Raw genomic sequence first — 9663 nt, 5'->3', positions numbered from 1 at the left:
CAGGGGTGGCGCTCCTAGTAGCCGAGAACTTTAATGCAGGGAAACTTAAATCCGTTTTACCAAATTTCTATCAGCATGTTAAATGTGAAACCAGAGGAAAAATAACTCTGGATCACCTATCCTCCACACACAGAGACGCATACAAAGCTCTCCCTCGCCCTCCATTTGGTAAATCTGACCATAATTCCATCCTCCTGATTCCTGTTTACAAGCAAAAATTAAAGCAGGAAGCACCAGTGACTAGATTAATAAAAAAGTGGTCAGATGAAGCAGTTGCGAAGTTACAGGACTTTTGCTAGCACAGACTGGAATATGTTCCGGGATTCCTCCAATGGCATTGAGGAGTACACCACGTCTGTCATTGGCTTCATCAATAAGTGCATCGATGACGTCGTCTCCACAGTGACTGTACATACATACCCCAACCAGAAGCCATGGATTACAGGCAGCATCCGCACTGAGCTAAAGGCTAGAGCTGCCGCTTTCAAGGAGCGGGACTCTAACCTGGAAGCTTATAAGAAATCACGCTATACCCTCAGATGAACCCCTCAGGAGACTGAAAAGATTTGGTATGGCTGCTCAGATCCTCCAAAGGTTCTACAGCTTCACCATCGAGAGCATCCTGACTGGTTGCATCACTGCCTGGTATGGCAATTGCTCAACCTCCAACCGCAAGGCAGTACAGATGGTAGTGCGAATGGCCCAGTACATCACTGGGGCCAAGCTTCCTGCAATCCAGGACCTCTATACCAGGCGGTGTCAGAGGAAGGCCCTAAAAATTGTCAAAGACTCTAGCCACCCTAGTCATAGATTGTTGTCTCTGCTACCACACGGCAAGCGGTACCGAAGCACCAAGTCTAGGTCCAAGGGGCTTCTAAACAGCTTCTACCTCCAAGCCATAAGACTCCTGAACATATAGACAAATGGCTACCCAGACTGTTTGCATTGCCCCCCCCTCCACACCACTGACACTGTCTTTTGTCATCTATGAATGAGTCACTTTAATTAACTCTACCTACTACCTACATACTACCTCAACTAACCGGTGCCCCCGCACACTGACTCTGTACCGGCACCCCCCTGTATATATTGTTATTTTTTACTGCTGCTATTTAAATACTTGTTACTTTTTTCTCTTATTCTTATCCATATTTTTTGAAACTGCACTGTTGGTTAGGGGCTTGTAAGTAAGCATTTCACCTGTTGTATTCGGTGCAAGTGACTAATAAAATTGGATTTGATACGGTAAAAGAAAAGTAGACAACTGCAGTTGGACAATAAAACTAACAGGATTGAGTTTTCTTAATGCAGGGTTGCATCGTGTAGGCCTTTGCATCTGTAATTGAAAAGTTGCTCACACAGTATGCATCCCTATTGTGTTGATTGATTAATTCCAGTCATTATTTTTGGATTGATAAAGTCTAGCTAGCCTAGCCACCTGAGGTTTGAATGTAAACAAAATTTGATCACATTCACATTTAACACAAATCATTTTGGTCTTCAAATACAGGCTTCAGAAAGTATTTATACCCCTTGACTTTTTCCACATTTTGTTGTTGTAATGGGAATTTTTATGTTTGTGGTTTTCTTATAACTCATTTCTGTGTTCAATTCATGTGCTGTTCTATAAACCAATTTCTGTGTTCATGGAAGTGGCTGACTGAAAGAATCCTCACTATCAGTAGCTGCAATTTGGCAGTACGCCCAGAACTTGTTTTGAGAACGAAAGATATCTCAGTTTCAAGGTCTCAGCTTAGAGAGAAGAAGCCTTGTGAGGTATTGGTCTGTATGAACAACTATTGGTCGGTCACACTAATGAAACAAAACGCTAATGATTATTTAATTATGCTAAATCATGCAAATATAACTTGTCTGTGTATAGCCGTATATAAGACAACTGCTGGGTCTACCAAGGAAGAGCTCCTGATTGACATGTGTACTATGGTGCATGGGGTTAGTTGGAACCTCTCCAGCGCACTGACAATAAACAATGATTCATATTAAGGTTGACTTCGGGTGTCCCTGTGTAAGAATTTCCACGACATTTTGTTACAGCCTGAATTTATAATAGTTGAAATTGATATGTTGTGTCACTAGCCTACACACAATATGCCATAATGTCAAAGTGGAATTATGTTTTTAGATATTTTAGCAAATGAACAAAAAATGAAAAGCTGAAATGTCTAGAGTCAATAGGTATTCAACCCCTTTGTTTAAATGTGCTTAACAAGTCACATAATAAGTTGAATGGACACACTCTGTGTGCAATAATAGTGGTTAACATGATTTTGTAATGACTATCTATCTCTGTACACCACACATGGAATGTTCTATAAGGTCCCTCAGGCCAGCAGTGAATTTAAAACACAAATTCAACCAGGAAGACAGCCATGTACATGGTAATCTGAACAGGTTACCAGGAGCACATTTTTTAAATGGTTTTTAATGCCTTTAATGTGGTGCAAGGGGTCCATGGCCGGGTAGGGAGCACCCCCCCCACCCGCGCCCATCCAGTAGACTGTAACTACCAATTGGATACCAAGAAAAAGGGGGGAAAAATAAATATATATAAATAAATAAAAACATAGCTTAGGGTGAGGGTATTTAATTCATTTCAGACTTTCCGATGCCACTTTTCTTAACATCTTATACCCTATAGGTTGTAAAAAAAAAACATTGAAAGCTGTTGTAACTTGTATCATTATTATAGGGCTGTGAAACCCATAGCCGAATGGCTTCAGACAGAGCATTTCTCACTGGAAAATGCTGCTGACATTGAACATAGCATAGGCTTAAGGTATTTAATTAATTTCAGAATCTCCTATACAACTATTGCCAACATCTTATACCCCATAGCTTGTAAATAAACCCTTTTAAGCTGATATAAATTGTATCATTATTATAGGGCTGTGAAACCCATAGCCGAATGGCTTCAGTCTGAGCATTTCTCACTGGAAAATACTGCTGACATTGAACATAGCTTAGGGTTGAGGGTATTTCATTCCAGCTGGGATTCCCCTCTATTTAACAGTAGCAATGTAATTGCGACAATGTTAAAAATATTCTAAGAATAGCCTAATTTACAAATAACTTACTGTGCATAGATCTCCCCTGAAACATGAACATTTGAGCATTATATATAAACATGTCTAGTTAGTTACCTTGCTTTGAAGTAGCCTACCTAATCCCTGATTTATTGAATGCAGGAAAAGTATTTGGTTTTAAGAATAGGCCCCTATTTTCTCCACTTCCTGTCTGACTGATGTGCCCTAAGTAAACTGCCTGTTACTCAGGCCCAGAAGCCAGGATATCCACATAATTGGTATCATTGGATAGAAAACACTTTGAAGTTTGTAGAAATGTTTAAAAAAATGTATGAGACTATAACACAATAGATATGGTAGGAGAAAATCCAAAGAAAAACCAACTGAATTCATTTTTTTTTGAGATCCCATGCTTTTCCATTAGAACGTATAGGGACAATGTTAAATCCAATTCCTATGGCTTCCACTAGATGTCAACAGTCTTTGTTCAAGGTTTCAGGCTTGTTTCTTCCCAAACGAGGAAGAATTCTGAGTTTGGAAACAGGAACCCACAGTTGGAAATTAGTCTGTGTGCTCTAGATGAAGAGGAATAATATCATGCTAATATCATTTAAAGTTAATTTGGGACTAAAAGGGAGGGATTAAACAGTTATTGGCATGCCTGCAAAATGTATTGCTTTTCAAAATACATTTGTCCTTTTATCCTCTGATTTGAGCCCACAACAAAATCATTAATTTCCCTACAGTGTGTAACTATATCCAGTCATCCTCAGAACAGATGACTCCAGTGATGTCAGAGATTGTAATTAAACTGAAAGGTAACTTTGAAACAAGATTTGATGAGTTTATTCTCCTCACAGAGGTGATGCAGTTTGTTAGGGACCCATTTTATGCTGATGCGGAGGATAGATGAGGGTCCACTCTTCCTAAAGTTCATAGACATGCAAGCATCTTACCTGAGGCAGGCACTTCAGTTTGTGGGCTGTGCAAAGTTATTGCAGAGAATTTCCCAAACATCTAGGAGTAAATCAAAATTCTCTCTAAAATACAACAATATACAAACAATAAAACTTATTAATAATGTGTGTAGATTGTGTGTGATAGAGTGGACATGTTTAACTATACTTGTGGGGACCAAAAGTCCCTGCAAGAATAGTAAACTAAAAGAAATTCGACCAACTGGGGACATTTTGCCCCCCCCCCAAGAATTTGCGTAGGGTTTAGGTTTAGGTTTTGGGGCTAAGGTTAGGTTTTGGGGTTAAGGTAGTAGTCGTGGAATCATTGGAAAGGGGACTTGTCTTTCTACTTTTGTTTAATCAATAAATCTATACATTTTAGGCATGATACAATGCTTTCAGTGTATGTATAGTACTCCAATAATGCTTGCGAACAATAAATGGGAGTTTTGCAAATCTATCTGATATTCTTTGGTTGGTCTTACAATGCATTTAGCTAGTGTTTTAGTTTTACTATATAATATAGACCTAATATAAAATATAATATGTTTGTCTGATAGGATTAGATTGGTGAGCATATTTTATATAGAGAACACTTCTGGTCAGGTATAATTTATATTTTTCTAATTTACTTTTATGTAAAACTGACATGCATAAAACAAATCAACACTAAAATAAGAAATTCAAAATGTTGAGTGAGAAAGGTCCTCCTTGATACCCCTTCCTCAAGTCCCCCAAATATGCTAATGTTATGCAAATGAGGCGGCGCCTCATTAAATATGCACACTTCCAGTCCAAAAACCCAGGTACAGGGGGCGCTGTCCGGATACACACTTACACACACCGTGACCGAAAAAAACACCTTCTGGGGACCAAACCCAAATAACGAGATATTCACAGTAGGCATATTAGCATACCATTTTCTATCAGTTCCAATGGTCCACCTTGTGGGGACCAAGATTTTGTCCCCAGTTAGTCATGACGTCCCCATACGGAAGGTGTGCAAACAGTTCAATGTCCCCGTTGGGTCAGCAAAACAAGACCACACACACACACACACACACACACACACACACACACACACACACACACACACACACACACACACACACACACACACACACACACACACACACACACACACACACACACACACACACACAGCACCACTAAGCTAGGGGCACCATGAAGACCAAGGAGCTCTCCAAACAGGTCAGAGACAAAGTTGTGGAGAAGTACAGATCAAGGTTGGGTTATAAAAAAATATCCGAAACTTTGAACATCCCATGGAGCACCATTAAATCCATTATTAAAAAAGGGAAAGAATATGGCACCACAACAAACATATCAATGGTTTGATTAATTACAAAATCGATACAATTTGGAAGGATTTTCCAGAGTCATACCTCAGTAGGGTAGAGTGTCAGGTGGCACAACCATTGGTGCCATGAGGTCAAAGTGTGAAGGAGGGAGCAAGCCAGAGAGCTGTCTAGGAAGCAGTCCAGGACCATGGCTTGGAGGCTTTGAGTTGGTCCCATCATTGTAATGCATTGTAGGGTATCTGCTGCCCCATAGACCTGCTGGTAGTGGGAAAGGTGTTAGCAGGGGACCACCAGGGACATCTATGATTGGCTGACTCAGTCTTGGTTAAACCACATGTATTCTAAAGCAATATTCACCTGCTTTCATAGAGTAAGGATTCACTCCTTTGGGGACACTGCCAGTGTTCCCCTGATATCCATATGTCCCCATCGGTGGAGGTGGTGGTACACACTTGTTCTGTAAAACACATCAACACATTTTCCAAATTGTTAGTAATATTATCACAGTTGAAATACAATGGTTGTTCACTGTTTTTAATTTCTTTGAATTTAAGTGTGTACCTCAGCCTTGGGCTCAGTTTTGTTAACCCATCTGTGCAGAGTTGGATCCCAGACAATCTGAGGAAGAAGATATTAGCAATGTGAAGCAAGCCACAAATGTTCTTTTTTTTTATCCACTCAATTGTCTCTACATAGAATAAAGTGTTAATAACCAGTTCCTTACAGATCTGTCTTTGTCCTCAGGTAGGTGAACCTCCTTCTTATTAACTCTTCCACTCCCAAAGACCCAGCTGAGCCAGCCAGTCTGGCACTGAGGGTTGGCATCGGAATGTTCCGGCTTGGTGATGGACATCATAGCAGGATGCTCAACATATCTAAGTCGGACATCTGTAATAAGTGGGAGAAGTCAGGCCACTCTGCTCATGTCACCACACAGAACAATTACTAGCTGACAGATAGAAACGTCTCGCTCTGATACTCTGTTACAACCCAATCTTAACCTACACGCAGTCACAGGGATTACTGGGAGGTTACTCCAGGACTCTGCGATCGCATTGTTTTGGTTGCAAAATCAACAATTCACTGCCTATTATGTGAGGTATTACAAATTTGACCAATCACCAAACTATTTCTGCATAAAATAGTCACGTCATCACAATATTATCGCATAGAACTGACCCATTACCACCGTACAAAAAGAGGGCTCGCAATTTCAACCAATCACTGCACATTTACTGCATAATATGGTTCAATCAAGCCAGACGTCAACACAGTTTTTTCCCTTGTCAGCGCATTTCTGCAACAAATTGGACAAAACAATTGCATATTGCTATGCAAAATGTCATAATTGTCGCTGCAAAATCTAGCATATTTATCAGCTAATATCAAAAAAATCCATGCGAAATCCTGGAGAGATTCACCGGAGTATGTAAATGTATACACTCACTACTGTAAGTCACTCTGGATAAGAGCGTCTGCTAAATGACTAAAATATAAAAGTAAAATGGAGCTAAACCTGTTGTATGTAGAAAATGCATGAAAGTATTACAGCTATATACTCACATGAGCCATACATTTAATCTATCACAACTTATTCTCACGCTATCACAATGGTAATTTCTTTACTAATTAGGTAAGGTTAAGTGACCTCTTCTCTTGGAATAGAAATCCACAGGTGGAGTACACGCTCCACCATCCCATTTCCACAGTGGTGCCACCATGGGGATGATGGGAGGTGGTTGTGGATGATTTTTTCCATTCTTCACAGGGACACTGGTTGTGAGGAAGATCTCCTCCCTCTCTGCAGGGACACTAGCCTTTGGGACGATCCACTCCCTGTGCGCAGGGACGCTGGCCTTTGGGAAGATTCCCTTCCTCTGCGCAGTGACACTGGCCATCAGGAGGATCAACTCCCTTTGTGCAGGGGTGACGTGTGATGCTCTGAGGATCTTCTTCTTCCGCGCAGTGATAGAAGCTGCTGGAAGAATCCCCTCCCTCTGTGCAGGGACACTGGCTGTTTGGAGGATCCCCTCCCTCTGTGCAGGGATGAGGCCTGATGATCGGAGGATCTCCTCACTCTGTGCAGAGACACTGGCTGTTTGGAGGATCCCCTCCCTCTGTGCAGGGACACTGGCTGTTTGGAGGATCCCCTCCCTCTGTGCAGGGACACTGGCTGTTTGGAGGATCCCCTCCCTCTGTGCAGGGACACTGGCTGTTTGGAGGATACCCTCCCTCTGTGCAGGGACAGTGGCTGTTCGGAGGATCCCCTCCCTGTGCGCTGGGACACTGGCCATTGGTACAATTCCCTCCCTCTGTGCAGGGACACTGGCTCTTTGGAGGATCCCCTCCCTCTGTGAAGGGACACTGGCTGTTTGGAGGATCTCCTCCCTCTGTGCATTGATGCTAGCTGCTGAGAGAATTCCCTCCCTCTGTGCAGGGACACTGGCTGTTTGGAGGATCTCCTCCCTCTGTGCAGGGACACTGGCTGTTTGGAGGATCTCCTCCCTCTGTGCAGGGACACTGGCTGTTTGGAGGATCTCCTCCCTCTGTGCAGGGACACTGGCTGTTTGGAGGATCTCCTCCCTCTGTGCAGGGACACTGGCTGTTTGGAGGATCTCCTCCCTCTGTGCAGGGACACTGGCTGTTTGGAGGATCTCCTCCCTCTGTGCAGGGACACTGGCTGTTTGGAGGATCCCCTCCCTCTGTGCAGGGACACTGGCTGTTTGGAGGATACCTTCCCTCTGTGCAGGGACACTGGCTGTTTGGAGGATACCTTCCCTCTGTGCGGGGACACTGGCTGTTTGGAGGATCCCCTCCCTCTGTGCGGGGACACTGGCTGTTTGGAGGATACCCTCCCTCTGTGCAGGGACACTGGCTGTTTGGAGGATCCCCTCCCTCTGTGCAGGGACACTGGCTGTTTGGAGGATCCCCTCCCTCTGTGCGGGGACACTGGCTGTTTGGAGGATCTCCTCCCTCTGTGCAGGGACACTGGCTGTTTGGAGGATCTCCTCCCTCTGTGCAGGGACACTGGCTGTTTGGAGGATACCCTCCCTCTGTGCAGGGACACTGGCTGTTTGGAGGATCCCCTCCCTCTGTGACGGGACACTGGCTGTTTGGAGGATACCCTCCCTCTGTGCGGGGACACTGGCTGTTTGGAGGATACCCTCCCTCTGTGCAGGGACACTGGCTGTTTGGAGGATCCCCTCCCTCTGTGCAGGGACACTGGCTGTTTGGAGGATCCCCTCCCTCTGTGCGGGGACACTGGCTGTTTGGAGGATCTCCTCCCTCTGTGCAGGGACACTGGCTGTTTGGAGGATCTCCTCCCTCTGTGCAGGGACACTGGCTGTTTGGAGGATACCCTCCCTCTGTGCAGGGACACTGGCTGTTTGGAGGATACCTTCCCTCTGTGCAGGGACACTGGCTGTTTGGAGGATACCCTCCCTCTGTGCAGGGACAGTGGCTGTTTGGAGGATCCCCTCCCTCTGTGACGGGACAGTGGCTGTTTGGAGGATCCCCTCCCTCTGTGACGGGACACTGGCTGTTTGGAGGATACCCTCCCTCTGTGACGGGACACTGGCTGTTTGGAGGATCCCCTCCCTCTGTGACGGGACACTGGCTGTTTGGAGGATCCCCTCCCTCTGTGACGGGACACTGGCTGTTTGGAGGATACCCTCCCTCTGTGACGGGACAGTGGCTGTTCGGAGGATCTCCTCCCTCTGTGCAGGGACAGTGGCTGTTTGGAGGATCCCCTCCCTCTGTGACGGGACAGTGGCTGTTTGGAGGATACCCTCCCTCTGTGACGGGACACTGGCTGTTTGGAGGATACCCTCCCTCTGTGACGGGACAGTGGCTGTTTGGAGGATACCCTCCCTCTGTGACGGGACAGTGGCTGTTTGGAGGATACCCTCCCTCTGTGACGGGACAGTGGCTGTTTGGAGGATACCCTCCCTCTGTGACGGGATGAGGCTTGATGCTCGGACGATCTCCTCCCTCTGCACAGCAACTTCGGCTGCTGTGATGATTCCCTAAAAAATCAACCACTTGGAATCTATAACATCATTGACACATACACTGAGTGTGTTTAACATTAAGAACACCTTCTCTTTCCGTGACATAGATTAATCAGGTGAAAGCTATAATCCCTTATTGATGTCAATTGTTAAATCTTCTTCTCAGTGTAGATGAAGGGGAGGAGACAGGTTAAAGAATGATTTTTAGACAATTGAGACATGGATTGTGTATGTGTGTCATTCAGAGTGTGAATGAGCAAGACAAAATATTTAAGTCCCTTTGAACAGAGTCTGGTAGTAGGTGCCAGGCACACCGGCATTTCCTCCTACA

Source organism: Salmo salar, chromosome 14 (genome assembly GCF_965601325.2).
Source record: "Salmo salar chromosome 14, fSalSal1, whole genome shotgun sequence".
NCBI lineage: Eukaryota > Metazoa > Chordata > Actinopteri > Salmoniformes > Salmonidae > Salmo > Salmo salar.
Note: the sequence above shows the minus strand (reverse complement) of the source record.